Source organism: Rhodnius prolixus, unplaced genomic scaffold (assembly GCF_049639745.1).
Source record: "Rhodnius prolixus isolate KJV_2025 unplaced genomic scaffold, Rpr scaffold_3, whole genome shotgun sequence".
Classification (NCBI taxonomy): Eukaryota; Metazoa; Arthropoda; class Insecta; order Hemiptera; family Reduviidae; genus Rhodnius; species Rhodnius prolixus.
Genome location: NW_027411603.1, coordinates 43,805,465 through 43,822,838, shown reverse-complemented (window position 1 = coordinate 43,822,838; position 17,374 = coordinate 43,805,465). Strand labels below are relative to the sequence as shown.

The window sequence follows — 17,374 nt, the reverse complement described above, 5'->3', positions numbered from 1 at the left end:
TTCTTATATCAAGGAAGCACAATAAAAGTTTTTTCACTCACTAGTGAGGAAAGTGACACTAATGGGAATTTCTCCCCACTAGTGAGGGAAGTTGGGGCATTACACAGCTGATTTTAATTGAGTAATGAGAACATTCCTACATGGTTGCAGAAAAAAAATTATTATTGGTTAATTTAATAATATTACTGTATGCATTTTGTTTCGTTCAATCATCTGCCAGGATCGTTACCATCTTCACGATAGTTTGGGCCAATCAGAATAAAACATTTCTTAACCCTTTCTGCGAAAATTACCCTCATCCTTGTAAATCAATCATCCATTTTGAGCAAATTCTGTCACACCAATAAAAACTTGCAACCCCTACCTTGCTAAAAAAAATGTTTTTCGAGGCTAGATTCATTCAACAGTGGCACTTGTCGTTTCTTTCATTATAACGTAAATCACTTGTACTATTCTTCTAATTGTGAATTATTAAACAGTTTTACAGAAAACTATTACAGTTTTGATAGTTTCTATTGTAAATAAATAGTTGCAGTAGGGCTGAATGAACTATTGTAAAAATAGGGTCTATTTCTCCCTACTTGTGTTCTCCATACCAGAACTAAACTAGTAAACTAGTGATTTTTTCCCCTTTAAAGGAGGGAAATTTGAATAATGGTATTAGTCTATCAGTTCTCTTTTTGTCTATTTTTTTTTTACTATTTACCATCTGGAAATATACGATTTGTCATCGGCTTTAACCTTGTCACAGACAGGTGGTGTTTGCAGTATTTTTTGTCACCTTTTATGCTATATTTGTTTCCTTGCAAATGCTAATTGGGGTTTTTTAATTTGAAACTATTGTATCTGAATACATATTCAGTGGTTTCCGTAAGTGGTATTATAGGATTTTTGATACATTGTGATTTAATGGTCACTGAAAGTTCCGCTAATACATCTATTGACTTCCGGTAGAATTTCAATTTTTTTTTTTGCCAAAGATGGGCACAGTTTTGATTTTCTTCGTAGTGTTCTCTAAAGAAAGACACTAGTTTAAGTGGTTTGTGGTCGCGGTTCCTGACCATAGAGGATGCCCGTTGGATACGCTTCTTCTGTCCATGTTTGTTGTTGCTTCTACTTCTGTAACAATCATACCTTTTTTTTTGGTGGCCGAAGCTGCCAACTTCATCGTTCTATCCTCCACTCAAGTAGTTAAGATTTACAATAATTTAGAAAGAACTAATTTTTAATTTGCATACTGGAATCGACTGGCAAAATTTTTTTAGCCTGTAACTATTCGCTAAATGCATTTAAATTTAATAAAGTTTTTGAATTAAAAATGGCACCCTGATTAAACTCGATGCGCGCCTCTCATCTCTCCTGAAAGACTATTCTAGACAAGACTTGGCTTTTTGTACAATTCTTTTGGTGCAAAGTTGCATATATATACCTACTAAAAATATAGAGGCGGTTAAGTAAAATAAATTAAATAAGCCTAAACCGATTTTAAAAAGTATCGATTGTGAATGGGATGTTGGATCAAGGAATGCAATAATACTTTGAAATGGCTCCCTTCACAAATCAAAAACATCAGCACGCTTGTCAAATCATGCAACCCATTATCCCTGAAGTGTTAATGGAAAAGCAGACATTTTTCTTTTAGTTACTCTTTGAAGGAAACTGATAAAAATTGAAATCTTGCAGATGTTCGATTTTGAATTATCATCGGAAATCTCCGGAAATCAAAATGGTCAACCGGAAATACAACTTAACTATTTTGATTATCTAGTTTTTGTTTTCTCATGATGACCTACCAAGTATTCCTATTTTCAGTAAAATATCCAAGTTACAGGATAGTTATCAATTAGAATTGCAACATAGTAGTTCTCTACACATTATGAACACACACACCTGCAGTTGTTAACATATGCTTCTAATAATATCAACAACGCTAAAATGAACAGCTATATTTAACCAATTGTTTAACCACCTGTCTCACAATACCGAGTTCTTTAACATCAGATCGGTGATGTCATGTATCATAACAGTTTCCTGCCGTTTTGGTTGGTCTGTGGCGTTTCTCACTTAGACATTATCAATGGTGGCACTTTCCCCTTATTTGCTGGTGAAACTGCCAGCGTTTTCCTTAGTCGGTGGTTTTTTTTTTTGGAAAGATTTTGAGGTCTCCAGAGACAGGAAAGTTCTAGAGAATGAATTAGGGAAATTAAATTCAGTGCTAAAATTTTTGAGTTTATCGATAATTACGAGAAGTGAGAATTTTTTTTCCCCAAAGTTTTCTGAAGTTCTTTTAAACACAGTCGACACTGGCGGGGGAAAGCAAAGTGGCCGCTGTTTGGAGGTGGTCGTTAGAAGGAGGTAGGCAAGTTTCATAATGAAAAAATATGGGTTTTTTTGTTCCAAACGTCTATTTAAACATTGTTTATTATTAATAGATTTAAAAACGTTCATAATTGCATAATTATTGCAGCTATATGATATGCATCAAATTTTTCTTAATTATCCAAAAAATTGATCAAAAAACTACATATTATTGACTTAAATAATAATTTTTATAATAATCATCACATTTATTCATAACAATAATAATTTATGGTAAAATTATCATCATACTATTATCTATTATTAGCAAAATAGAACAAACCTTTCGGCAAGTTGACGATGCCTCGATTTGATTTTTACAAAATCTTCCAACACATTTATTTTCTCTTCTAGAGTTAACCACTTTCGTTTGAGAGACATATCGGAAAAAATTAATATTGTTCGTCCAAAGTTATATTGAATAATGATTAAAATGGTACAAGATGTATGGAGCTTATATAGGAAACTTTAGGAAAAACCAGAAAAAAACAAAAACTTGAGTGGGGATAATTATTTTGATCACCGCGTCAAACGAACTTTTAATAAAAAGGTGGTCGTTGGTGGGAGGTAAAACATTTAATCCATTCCCCAAAATCAATGTCCGCGGTCGCTATGTAGAATGTCCGTTAGACGGCAGAGTTCTTTTATATAGATAGTGTATAGTGGTAAAACGGGAAAATCCAAAAACTGTCCGTAAATGGAGGTGGTCGCTAGTGAGAGTGTCCTTTATGGGAGGCTCGACTGTATACTTATTTTCCTAGGTGGTGTAATAATTATTTTTTTTTTTAAATCTTTTCTATATCATCTACTTTTTTAGTAAAAATTTCAAATTTCAAGCTAAATTCATAAATTGTTATCGATAAAGAAGCTTGATTGCTTCACCAAATTTTTTTTTCCCCCCTCTCTTATAATTATAATTTGTTTTATAAAAATATTTAATAAATGGAATGGGGACAGTATCACCGTCACAGGTGGAATAATTAAATGCAGAAGAGTCGCCTTGTCTTCTAGTACAGTTGGAAAGTTTAATGAACTCCTGGAGCGTAGAAACTGCAGTGACTTACCGAGGATGTCAGTAAACACATCAAGGCCCAGGATGTGCAGGAGCATTCGCAGACAGAACGTGACCGGCGCGCTTTACGCATAGTTGGCGCCAATATCTACAATAATCTCTTTTTATTGGATATAAGATCTTTTTTTTTATTTTTATTTTTTTAAAAAAGGCGGCAAAACATTCACATTGCTTTATCTAAATGCAAACTCTTTTATCACATTTCTAAATTTATGTAATTTCCATGAATTTAATGGTAAAAATGGACAATAGATGCCTAAAGGTGCCTTAAAATGATACTGGCTTTAAAGTTTATGATTGGGTCTGCAGTGGCTGGGTAGCGTGCCCTAACTTCTCCCACTTCTGTACTTGAAAAAAATGCCCCTTTTTTCCATCTAACGACACTGAACATCCAATTCTCCAAAAAACTCCACTAAAATTATTTTACTAGAATTTTCTAGATTTTCCTTACTACAAAGCTGGCCAATGAGACCACCTCTATTCCAGCTATTTATACTCGTAGATGTGAATCTAAAAGATTGTGAAAGAATCTAACTATTTTCTAAAAACTATTGTGTAATATCAAAGAAAGGTATTAAGGGCAGTCTATGGACCAGTGTACCAAGATGGAGTCCGGAGGTGCCGAAAGAGAGTTGTACGGGGAAGAGGATTTAGTATCCGTCGTCAAGCAGGGAAGATTGCGTTGAGTGGGACATGTGCAGAGGATGGAGGGTGAGAGAGCACACCACGAAGAGCGCTGGAGGCAGTAGACCGAGAGGGAGACCTAGAGGGATGTGCGATGTGGAAGAGGATATCCGGGAACTAAATGTAAGACAGTGGAGAGAAGGAAGGCTTTGGTTAGAGGGGCTTGTGGTTAGGTATTGGCGGAGGCCAAGGTAGTGCCACAGTTGAGTTGAGTTGATTGTGTAATATAAAAAAACGATAGGGTCCTGAAGGTAGGATTTTTTGATAAAACTAAGCTCCTGTTTAAGAGACTAAATGTGTGTGACAGAGTAAATATTGCCAATTTTCAGACATCAATTTTTCAGTAATCCAAGGATTCAAGATTGGCGAGGGAATCGGTCAAATAAAAAACAACTCGTCTTTTTTGTGCCAACGTTTCGACAAATATATTGTCTTTTTCAGGGCCTGGATATGTTACTGATTCTCTAAATTGTTTTGTATTGTTGTATTTGTAATACCCAGGCCCTGAAGAGGACAATATATTTGTCGAAACGTTGGCAAGAAGACGAGTTTGTTTTTTTATTTGACCGATTCCCTCGCCAATCTTGAATTCTTAGTTTAATAATTTACGGTCACGAAGCCTCTACATTCATTTTTCAGTAATCTTTTATGGGAATAAGTTAAGTTACGTATTATTTTCAGTGTGTTTTTTTTTTAAATTCTAATGTACAAGTCTATCACGTGTTCAGTATTTCAATGAGACTGAAATTGAGTTGCTGAAAATGGTTTGAGCTAATATCCTGAAGGATTTTTGAGTTTTTATGGAGATTTTGTAGAATTTACAATAGTTTGCATTTATCTTTTTTTCCGGTCTACAAAAAAAAAAAGAAAAAAAAAAGACACTTCATAGATATTAATATATTTTGTAATTTTGTAACGAGAGTATGATTGTATTTTACAGACGAATTGTAGAATAAATGAGGTCACATATTACATAGTCAGACAGTGTTCACCCTTCTATAATAATAGTATGATCGAACTTAGGGCAACTAGACAGCCCTCCTACCTGGTGTAGTAACGCTTGTGCGTGTGTAAGTGGAGTTATTGTACTTGAATAATAGAGTGAATTAAATATAGCTAAAAATTTCGCAACAATATTTTTATACGAAGAAAGGGTGTACACGTTCATAACCCCCATTGGTGTTCAAGTTTGCTCGTATATGGGGAGCTGGTAGGAACCAAGAATAATTTCTAGCAAGTTACTTAGTTCTAATCTATTGTAATAATGTTCTTGTGGAATCCTTCACTGATTGGAATCCTTATCCTTTCAGAAGGATTTTCTGGCGTGTAAAGTGAATTAACCATCTTGTAAATTGCAGACATTTACAATTGGGTCTAACTGTCGGCAATCAAAAAGAGTATTTTGGCATTTTGTCTTTTTCTTAACATAAAATTTTGCGCTGACATCCTCTTTCTAGGAAATGATTGCTACTTCTTGAAGGTGAAAGATTGTTTGAAATCCGGTGGTCAGTTTGCTTGAAGCTATTGATGGAAGAGAGGGATGCTTCAAAATAGCCTTTTTAAGGTGTCTAAGGAGAGATTACTTTGCGTTAACGTGAGATTGATTAAGGAAGAGAAGATAAAATCACTTTTGTTAAAAAAGAAAGTAAATCCACCATTTAAAAAAATTTGATATTACGTTTAGATACCAACTGAGGAAACGACAAGGTTATTGTCTAAATCATTCTACCGGATATTACCACTTTTTCTAGTTCATTTTTCCCTTTTTTCTTTTTGCATTTCCTCAAAAATGGCTCTAACTATTCTCTGATGCACTCTAATTGCAACGATGATGCTAAGATTTGCAGCCTCTTGACCGCAACTGTTTTTTCCTTTTTTTAGCCGCCTTTCTTGCAGTACTCCTAGTAATCTAAAAAAAAAAAAAAAACCGGACAGAGAAGATAATAGGCTATTTTAGTTGTGTAGAGACTGTTACACATTGAGATTGCTCAATGAAGATAAGATGGGTGCACGCTAGATAATAATAAAAATGTGTAAGAAATGAACATTGGCTCCCTCTCCACCAGATCTAGAGGGAGGGTGCTAGAGGATAGTCCGTTGGCCGCCAGTGTGGTCCAGTCCCAGTTTCAGAACGCGAGAATACCGGTTATCCTTGCATAACCCCCTACACACAGAGAAAACTTCTTGTCCTTCTTTTTGTGTGTATCCTCCATCGTCAACATTTGCTATTATTACCACATATGGGATTCGCACCCTTTTATACCACTTGGTATTTCTCATCCTCCTATTATCATTTAAATTCTTGGACCAACTTCCCACTTCTTAACGTACTTTAAATATTTGATATATATATTGCTCAATATACGCTTAATATTTTCATCTAAAGATTGCAGGCCTAAACCGTCCTTTAGGGTTACGCATTGTATGGTTGTGTATAAAGGGGCAGAAAAAGATGAGCGAAGAAAATTATGTAATTCTTTCTGTTGCCTGTTCACGATTGAATTTCAAGAAGTAATGAGGACAAAAAGTTTGCCAGTTTAGGTTACCATCATCATTTGATATATTTCGATCGTTATCAGAAATCTTGTAAACCAAAAACTAAGATTATTGACTGATTCAGTCAAAAAAAGAAAAAGCTCTACTGTAGCTGTGTGGCTATGGACACGGCCGTGTGCTGTACGTGAATACGTTTACGTAACGGGTTATATTTTTTATATAAAATATTTTTATTTATGTATTTAGGATGAAATCAAGGAAACAAATAATTACTGTGTTACAATATAACTTCATTAATTATAGGTCTGTTATACGAAAAGTACGACACAAATGGCATACAAGATACATCGAGATTTCTGGTAAACGTAAAATCAATATAGGTATTACCTAACTTTGTTGGAGAAGTTTCAATATTAGGCAAATTGAACTCGCTGAGCATGAAGTCGGGCAATGAGCGGTTTTGTGAGACATCAACAATAAAGTCTCCAACTATCATAATTGGTGTAGTAAGATCTGGCTCGTAATCGGGAATAATTTTAGAGATGATTTTGGAATATTTTAACAACGATTGTAACATAAAGAGTTTAATTTCTGCTAACGCTATGCCCGGATGGATATACACACACCCGAGTACGAATTTGAAGATGCCATTGGCCTTTTTCGTTTACTAGACAGCCATCACCAGCTTTTGCGTCTTTCATTTCCAAATAAATTTCCGAAATGTCAATGTTAACTCTATTACAATCAGTGAAGCTATTGATGTTGCGTTATATGGCGACTCCACCGGCTTTGCGACTTTTACCATTCGATTGTTCTTGAGAAGCCCTTTCCAACCGTATACGATCTCTGTATTTGGTTTTGGCTTTTCGACGCGTATAGGCCGACATTATATACTTTTGATAATATTTTTTTATTCTAACACCTTTATTTTATTCACTGTCACTATTTTACACTAATGTTTTATATACAATCGATAGATTGTAACGACAGCTGACGATTAAAACTTAAACGAACATCGTAGCTTCTCCTAGTCAAAAGTTATACTAATTGCAAATCTCGATACGCAGCAAAATTATCTCAAAATGGTGGCGCTTCCGCCTCCACCGCGCGCGATGTGTCACAGTCCTCGCTTATCGTAATGAATTCTTTGATCCTTTAGCTATCCAGTGGTCTAATTTAATTTTGGATGTAGACGTTAGATTCGAAACTATAATGCCAAACTGTATCCCACGATTTTGTTATCATTAGATTTTTTGGGTTGCCACCATATGATTCAAATTTAAAGACGTATTCACGTCAAAAAAAATCTTGTATTTTCTTATTGACCAGCTTTAGGCCTAGAAATTAGGCTATCTATCTTCAGTACTGTGGAACATAATTTGCAGTTACAGATTATAATTTACACTAATTTTATTTTTTTAAAAACACAAAAAAATGACTTAAATTGGCAATAGTCTTTCTTCTTTTTGGGTTAATATTGAATCATTCACCCCAAAAAGACGATGAGCAATATTCTCCAAAAAAAAAAAATCTGTAAAGATTTTGTGACAATCCAATTTTTTTTGGAAATCCAAAAATTTGAGGAGAATAGAATCATATTTTCTAACCACACAGTTAATGAATTTTCTTGGTTCATACATTTATCCTAAAAGTTAGATTTAGATTAGATTTACACGGTGGGACGGGACCCATGCCCCACGGCACTGCAGCCACCAAGAGGCTTATTGTGCCTTCCCTTTCAAGTCTAGTAGATGAAACCTCCACTTCTAAGAAGGTTGAAGGCTTTCCCTATCAGTACCTTCTGCGCTACAATCTCCTCTGGTCTCAAGGTACCAAAAATTTCGTAGCGCAGTCTCTCACTAACAGGTGAGAGGCCGTTTCTTCCTCTTCCTGGTACAATCCGCACACAACGGTTCCGAGCTAATAAGCCCTACCTTGTGCAGGTGCTTCCTGAACCGTTCCGTGCCCTGTGAATAGGCCTGTAATCAGAGTGATCTGATTCCTGCCCAAACCCTTTCCTCATCCCTGATGGTTCCCAGAGAACACCCTGGGTTTTCTAGAAATGATACGATGGAGTCTAGCCCCCTCCGAGGACAGCTCTACCTCTTCATCATAAAAGTTAGTTAACTTCAACATTATTTATGCAAGTAATTTGGTAAGTGTTACTGTTGTAGATGCAAAGTTAATTTCCCAGTTTTTCCCCCCAAAAAATAGAAACTTCTATGAGAAATAATTTTCACAGTTAGACCTATTTTTGTCCCGGAAAAATGCGGGGGAACTTACTTTAAAGTCGCTCTATCTGGTGTAGAAAATAATTCTTCCCACTCGGTATTTTTTTGATTAGGCATTCCATAAATAAATACTACGTAAATGTTGAACTGTTTGGTATTTCAGTTTTTTCTTATCTAATTTGTTTTTTTTTTTTTTCTTCACTTTATCTTAAGTTGCATTTGGAATGCGGAAAAAATGTGAGATTATTAATGTAGATTCTTGAAATAAATAATTGCAATTCCCTTTTTTTTCTCCTTTTATTGAAATTACAAAATATGTATTTGCGTTGATTAAAACTATTTTTTTAAAACCGGATGTCAGTTTGTTATTGCCTTCCCCTTATATAATACGGAACCTTATTAATTACAGCCAGTTTTAATAATATGATACTATTCAGTTAAATTGCATTGCACCTGTCTAATTAGATAAAACCACAATATATCTTTTCTGTTAGATTAACTCCTTTAGAAAGACTTCCGCATGCGTAAATTTTTTTTTTTTATATTCCGACATTTCTTTTAGTAATTAATAATATAAAGTTTTCTTAATTATTATTACCACCATGGTCCTTGGTGAGGAGAAAGAAAAGACATAACACCAATCAGACTTCATTTCTATTTCTTTTCTTCCATGCGAGATTAACTTTGGATAGCCTGGCTCCGAATTAACAGAAAAAGGGAAGTTGTTCGAGTATTTCATCTGTAATGTCTCAACAGATCATTACATTAAATAAATAAATAAGCCTATTAGACCGGTAGCCGGATAAAAAAAAAAAAATCCATAAATATACTTTACTCAATGTAAGAATATATATTATGAAATAATAACCGATCTAGCTGATAAAATTCCAACATTATAATATATGCTGACACTAGTAACAGTCGTCTTATCTCAAATATGCGGTTTTTCCCATATAATTACTTATTGCGAAACTATAAGGTCTAGATTGTTTTAGAACTGTGAGAAACAATATATCCTGGCCATAATTATTATTACAAATATATAATATAAGATATAATATGTACTATAAAAGTATTACGCAAAATATCGCCTATACTACTTATTGTTTTTTTACTGTTTTGTGGGTTGACAATCACTTATTGTAAAATCGTTTATTTATAATTTATTTCAAAATATTTAGAATTGGTTTTTCCTGAATTTATGATGAGTTTATTTTCATATTATTTTTTTTAAATAACTTTACTTTCTAGAACTTGTAAATTATTTTTAATTTTCTCGAATTAGTTGCGAGAGATTATCGAGCATTTAAAAACTTAAAACATATCTTATTTTGTATCTGTTGCTTTGAATCGAATATGGTTTCTAAGTGAATCATCTTTAGGGGCACAGATTGATTGAGGTTAAATATCTCTCAAAAAATTTGTAAAAGCAATCAAAATTGATGGAACGCCTGTTTGTTTTTAAAGGTAGATCTCCGTTTATGTTACTCTGGATTCGGTCAAATTCCTGCAACTACAGTCGACTCTCGATAAATCGAAATCCAAGGGACTACAAGAAAAATTCGAATTATCGAGACTTCGAATTATCAAGAAGGGGGGAAAAAATTCGAATTATTAAGAGTTGTTATTACGTACACATGTATGTACATACGTATATTGAAAATACGTGTGAACTTACCTAAGTTTTAGACATATATAGCCTCAAGTAAAAAAGTAAAAGCAATGAAAACGACAAAAAAGAACAAAAAAAAATTACATATGTGTTAACATTTCAATAAATAATAATATACATATGTACCTAATTAAAAAAATGAAGAACAGTTTTTTGTTACAATGTGGCTTGACTTAGTCAAGTGACTTAGAATTGTAGAAAGCGTTGATGGTAGAATATTGAAAGTTTTGGCGATATCTTTTTCTTTTCGAACCACTTTTCACGGCCGCGATAATTTTTTTTATCGGACACAGTAAGGAAGACGTACTTCCCATCGTGAAAAACTAGGAAAGAGAATTGGAAAGTTAAGCTGGGCTGAAAGGAGGGAAACATTACGCAGGAAATGAACAATACGCGGAAAATGAGAAGTAAACATTACTAGGGAAAATTCGAATTATAAAGAGGGGAAGGTGGCCTCGTTCGAATTATAGAGCCTTCTCTCCCCCTGTTGTTAAGAAAAGGATTACGAATTATCGAGCGTATTTAAATACACTGTATTTTTTCGATTTACCGAAGTTAACAGCTGTAGAGTTAGAATTATCGAAAAATTCGAATTATCGAGAGTCGACTGTACTTTATCATTTCCGTTAGTAGTTCGTTTGTTCAGTTAGCGTAGAACAGTGTTGGCTCGCACATTTAATTCTTAATGAGAGATCAAAAAAAAAAAAGAAGAATATAAATAAGAATTACTTTAGCGCTCTGCTTGACAGTGTTCTCTCGTCAAAGAGACAACACTGCCAATATTTCCGGACAAAGTAAGCAGTAAAGAAGCTCTTAGGGAAGGGGGGGGGGAACCCTAAAGAACCTGCGTGAATCCAGTGCGCTAACCTCCAAGCTAATATTTTCTTACTAACAGTAAAAAAAATTGTTACTTAATTCTATAGATGGATGCATATTAGGGTCATTCTGAAAATGTCAAACATCGTAAACATTGGGTTTACGTTCTCTATTTGGCATTACTACATTAGTTTTTGTTTTTTGTTTTTAATTACTGTTCAGCTGACTATGTAATGATTAATTGCCCAGCGATTTATTGAAGACATGGAGTAGGCGTTACTGAACCTTTAATGGACGTTAAAAAACCAATCACTGCTTGGGAAATTGAGAGTAAAGATAACATTTATTGAAATTAATTCTCCTACTATCAAAATTGCAAAAAAAATTTAATTTTTGTTTTTTTAAACATTCCCTTAACGATTATATAAGTTCTCCTGAAGGACGTTTCCATGCAGTAACGGCGACCGTAAAGTCCGACGAGGTCATTTACTACCACCTGTCCCCATTTTTTCTTTTATAGTGTGTGCGTAATAATATTCTTTTACGAGATATGCGCTCTCCCAGAGGGTATAATTCTTCCTAAATTTGATTGCCATGTGTTTATTATATTTCTGGGTCATTATTTTAGTTCTTTATTTGGGAATATGTAATGATCCAAATCCAAATGGATGCTATAAGGAGATATTTTTTTCTGTTGTAAAATTGTCCTTGCTGTTAACAAGCCTAAAGGTACTCGGAAAAAAAAGATCGATTTTAGATCGATTAGAAAATCCTTACGCAATTCTAAGCCTTTATCGTTTAAGAATATTTTTAATCGTTCTCTCTTCAGCATCAGTTTTTACCTTATCTTATCACTAGGACATACTCATTTTGGATGCAATTGAGTCCAAAGAAGTGTTTTTTTTTCGGAAGTGAACTCTGTTTGCATGTAAACAGAATAACTCGTTGGAGGCCCAAAAAGTGTTTATTTTACCGTTGATTTTATCCGTTTTAGCATTTAGAGAGTTTTTTTCTATTTCTAGGCGTTTTCTTATTTTTTATCGCTTTGATTTCATCTATTTTTATTTATTTATAATTTTGTCTTGTGTCTTGGTGAAGGATGGTCTAAATTGATGAATTTAAATGGTCTAAATTATGATAGTTTTAGTAAATTTGCTTGATAGATTGTAGATGGTATGTACCAAAGATTTCGTAGCGAGGTCTCTCACAGGTGAGAGGTGAGAGGCCGTTTCTTCCTCTTCCTGGCACAATCTGCACATCGGTTCCGAACTAATAAGCCCTACCTTGTGCAGGTGCTTCCTGAACCTTCCGTGCCCTGTGAATAGGCCTGTAATCAGAGTGATCTGATTCCTGCCCAAACCTAGGAGTCACTTTGGTTCTTTGTTTGCACAAAAAGGGTATAACCCTATTGCTGTGTTTGACCCCAGGAAGCATCACCCAGTACTTTTCATGTTCTCTCCAGATCCAATCTCGGAGAGCTTCACCTTTGGTGATCCCCAGGACTGGTTCCGGGGCCAATGAAGGGAGTACTAGCCTCCATTTCTGGCCAACTGATCACCTATTTCATTCCCCTTAATCCACACATGGCCCGGCACCCACTCAAGTCGGACTTTATTATGCCGAGCCAGTTGATCTAGGGCCTTTTTACATTCCCAGACCTGGGAAGAGATAGTTCTGAAAGAAGAGAGGGCCTTCAATGCCGCTTGACTGGCCGTAAAAATGCAAATCTCCATATTTCTAAGATTCTACACTTTACGAATCACAAAACGCTGTGTTCACTAAAAGTACTACCTTCGGAGTGGACACGCCATCGTAACTAAGACCTTAAAGGTTATGTTTAAGTAAATATTAATCAATCAGCTGACTGACACTCTACGCAAGGTTGCCAACTAACACTTATAAAAGTTTAAAATCCCTGCATTAAGCCTCGTCTTCACTAAATATGTTTTGTCTGTATATTCAATGGTTGACCCTCGTCAATTTGATAAGAAGATAAGTTTACAGAGTTGTGGATCCCAGAATTTTGGGACAGCAATTGACTTATGCTGGTTAGAATAGTAATATGTTTTAAAGGCGTATTTGGTAATTGCATTCCAAAAAAAGAAAAGTTAGAAAACACATTCTCCACTGTGTATTCTTTCATAGCCTCCTGTATAGTAATGGTTTAATATTGGACCGGGCGCACACCCATCTTGATCTTCCAAGTAGTGAAGTGAAGACCCTAAGCAGGTCTGGTGGTCGCGCCCGTATAGTGGGAGAGACTACCTCTCTCCTAGTGGTGCACTCTAGCGGCCAGTGGTGGGGAGTACCAGTAACACCTCTAGCGTTTCCCAGTATCGCTGTGCGATGGTGCCAGTTTAGACAGTCAGTCGGTCGCCCGGGATATAACATTATAACCTCAAGTCGATACGTTGTTTTTTTTTCTTGTGATTTTCTTTTTTTTTTTAATTAAAAAAAAAATAGTGCATTATTTTTTTAATATTTAAAAAATATAAAGTGCTCAAATTTTATTTTTACCCATACATTTCTCTAAGGAGTATTATTTTTTTACATCACTTCTATTAAGGTAATAGTTAAATTTTATCTAAAGATTGAATTAGGCTTTTGAACATCAGCATCACGTATTTTTGGACTTTTTGTTTTTAATTTTTCTATTTATCAAGGATTGCCACTTTTTAAATATAAAAGAATCTATTAACGCCTTTATGTGTACCACTGTTAACAGTCATTTATATTACGATAACCAAAATCTCCATGAATGGGGAAGCGATTACATCGATGTGTATTGAGGTTTGCTGGTGTGTTGCAAGTTAGTCTATATAATCAGAATACAGGCGCAATACAAACCGTTACTCTAACCTCTCTAAGAATTTCTTCCCAACCAACTCTTTTATTTTTCTCCTCTCCTATCCCCTCTTTTTTTTTTTGTTGTACTTTGTCCATTTTTGTTTTTTTTTTTTTGTTTTTTTAAATCCCCACCATGTCTTTTTTCTTTCTTTTTTTGTTATACTTCATCTCTATCTTGTTCTTTCTGTGTGGTTAAGTAACAAATAATTTCTAAGTTTTTGTTTCCTACTTTAACTGGTAATCCATTAATAAAAAATAAAAAATCCCCTATAATATAAAATGAGAGGAATACAAAAATTTATCTTCAGTATAAATTATTTTGTAACCTTTTTTATGGGTATAAAAAATAAAATTACAAAATAACGCACCATCACTTGAGTGTTCTTAACACGCATCATTTACATTAGTGTGTGAAGGGCACCGAACTAGCCTAATAGCAATGCGATTAATTTTTCTGTGTTTTTGTGTATGTGTGTAAAATAGTTGTTTATAGTTTAATAGTTGTTTGGACTTCAACCAAAAATATGCTACAAAAATAAACAGGCATTTCTTTCTGATTTAATTTTTTTGTGTTTTTGATAAAATGTTTTATTTTATTTCTTTTTCAAAGAATAGTTACAATTGAATTGTATTTTTGGAAAAACGAAAGAAGAGACGTTATTTGTTTAAACAATTTTTCAGAATTCTTTTTGCTGCTAACTATAATTTTCTTTTAAAGATAAGATAGAAATTACAAAAAAAGAAGTTACGTAAAGATACCAGAGTTTTACACAAAAAAATATTCAATATTTTACGTGTTCGTAAAATAAAATTATACTATTGCAAAAAGCGTGAAATAATAGCATCTCGGAAGAATCTGTATTCTATGAGAAAATGCTTTAGTAAAACTAGAAGGCCTGATATACATAAGTTATATCTAAATTTCTAATGAAACTGGTTTGATGGCTGCTTAGAAAAATTAACGAAAACAGTTCATTAAATCCTGTCTCCTCCTCTATCCCCCAACACTCGTTTCAAAAAAAAAAATAAATAAATAAAAATCATTTCAATGAAGTGTAACAACCACTGGGCACCTGGTCCAAATATATATGCTGAAGTTTTTTTTGAAAAATTGGTCCTCTACTTTCACGATTTGTGGAAACTCAAAATGTAAAAACCTGTACGAAAAGTTACCGAGTGTGTAACGGAATCAAATTCCCCCCCCCCCCCCAAAATTTCCGATTCTTTGATGAAGATGTTGCCCTAGAGCTAGGGGTGGTCGGCAACCTATTTTTCAGTAGAGAGCCATTTCTCCTTAAATAATTTTAATAAATCTTAGCAAGAGCCGCAAGGATGATAAGAGTGTAAACAACTCTGTAGATCATTTGTATTTTCACAAAATTATGATTTTATGATTTTCAATAACATTTAAATGTTTTATGTATTTATTTTCACATATTGCAAAGTAAATAAACAAATAAATAGTAACTAAACCTGTGTTTGAATGAAAATGGCGGCAGTCCTATATATTACGTACTGTATTTTAATATAATTCTATTCAATTTCAAACCAAATCTCATTTAAAATTCTTTATTGAAAAAATATCTTTACTTTAATAAATGAAATTTACATTTGTTCCAATAAAATTGAAATATACAATTTATTTTGGACAGGCTGAAGAGCCACAAAATTGGGATAAAGAGCCGCGGGTTGCCGACCCCCTAGTCCAGACAAATCATCCAACATCTCGATTATAGGCATCACTTAATTTTTATTAAATCCAAAATTAAAGATTTATTTATTTTTTAAACAAGAAACAATCTTGAAGATTATTAAAAAAAAAAATACCTCGACGGGTTATTCTTAAATTATTTCTTCATGGAAATATAAATTTCGTAAGTGTTCCGCATAGCGCGCATCTTGCGTAACTTAGAGATTATTATGAATAAGAACGGTAACTCAACCGTTCATCTCATTCACACTTTATGCATATGAAATCCGGAAAAGTTCAATGAATACAGTTATTCAACTTGTTTATTCTAACTGTACACATTCAACTTGTTTCGACACTAAACCGTGTTCAGATGAGTTAGTATTTTCATCTTCGTTTATCAATATAAATTGAACAAATTTATATTGATAAAAAAAGAAAAATGAATGTTAATTTGTTTGATTGTTTATCATTCAACTTCAAATTATTATTTTAAATTGTCTTGTCTAAGACTCATAGTAAAAATATTATGATAAATTTAATACAGTGGTACCTCAGTTTTCGAACGACTTGACTTTCGAACAAATCGGTATTCGACCAAGAAATTCGAGAAAATATTGTCCTTGAAATCTGAACAAACATTTGGAACTCGAACACCACCGAGATGAGCCGAGTTGTTTTTTGTATTTACACTTCTAGATCTTATTTCTTGTTTAGATACATGTTTTTGCATAAAATATAATTTGACTAGCTGTACCCGTTCACACGTTGCTGTGTTTAACAAAAAGGCAGTTTTGATACCTCAAACATAATTTATTAATAATCAAATGTATACAATACATCGAAATGAAAATTAACAATAAAATTACCCCTACTTCAGAGTACAGTAGTGTCCTTGCAAAGGTATCATTTCTACATAATGTGAAAAATTCAGTTAATGTTGTTGGCGGTGGTGACATTGCTCTTGCACGTACATTTTCTGATGTAAAGTACACACGATGTCCATTTTCTGCTAAATGAACAACCGTTGGATATCGCTCATGAATGGAAAATGATAAAATACGCCATACAGCCTCATTGCTACTTATGTAGCGTCCAAGTTGATATTGGGTGACTACATCGTTAGATGCAGTTGTATTTTCCTCTCCAAACACTGCCATATCGCTTCCTTTGTTCACATATTTGCAAATATATTTTATAGCTTTCACTGAATTGCAGTACTCAGCATTTATGTGTGCGTTATGCGTTTTTAGTAGTAATGGAGAATATGGTACTACCCAACGATTATCAACGTCAATAGTATTGTTGAGTACTTTTAGTTTAATTGATTTTCCACCATCTTCGGTATAATTTATTCTCTTATTAATAATTGCAAAAAACTGTTTTTCATGGTTTTCATGGTTACACTTTTAATAAATATTACTAATTAAATGTTATTTTGATATTTTTGGGATATTTGTTCGGGTGCACCTAGAGCCCCAACTCTGATTTAAAAAAAAATTGCAAAA

General features: G+C 33.8%; 1 protein-coding gene across 2 annotated transcripts in view; it reads left to right on the top strand.

The window, feature by feature from the left end:
* Positions 1 to 17,374, top strand: part of Hr39 (Nuclear hormone receptor FTZ-F1 beta) — a 141,112-nt gene that overhangs the window by 36,343 nt on the left and 87,395 nt on the right. The window contains exon 1 of one of the 2 annotated variants that reach the window (XM_074125599.1): positions 13,652 to 13,895. The exons of the other annotated variant lie outside the window; for it this stretch is intronic. The gene's annotated coding sequence lies outside the window, so the exon portion shown is untranslated. Of the gene's footprint in view, positions 1 to 13,651; positions 13,896 to 17,374 lie in introns of those variants that run through there. 2 annotated transcript variants of the gene reach the window in all.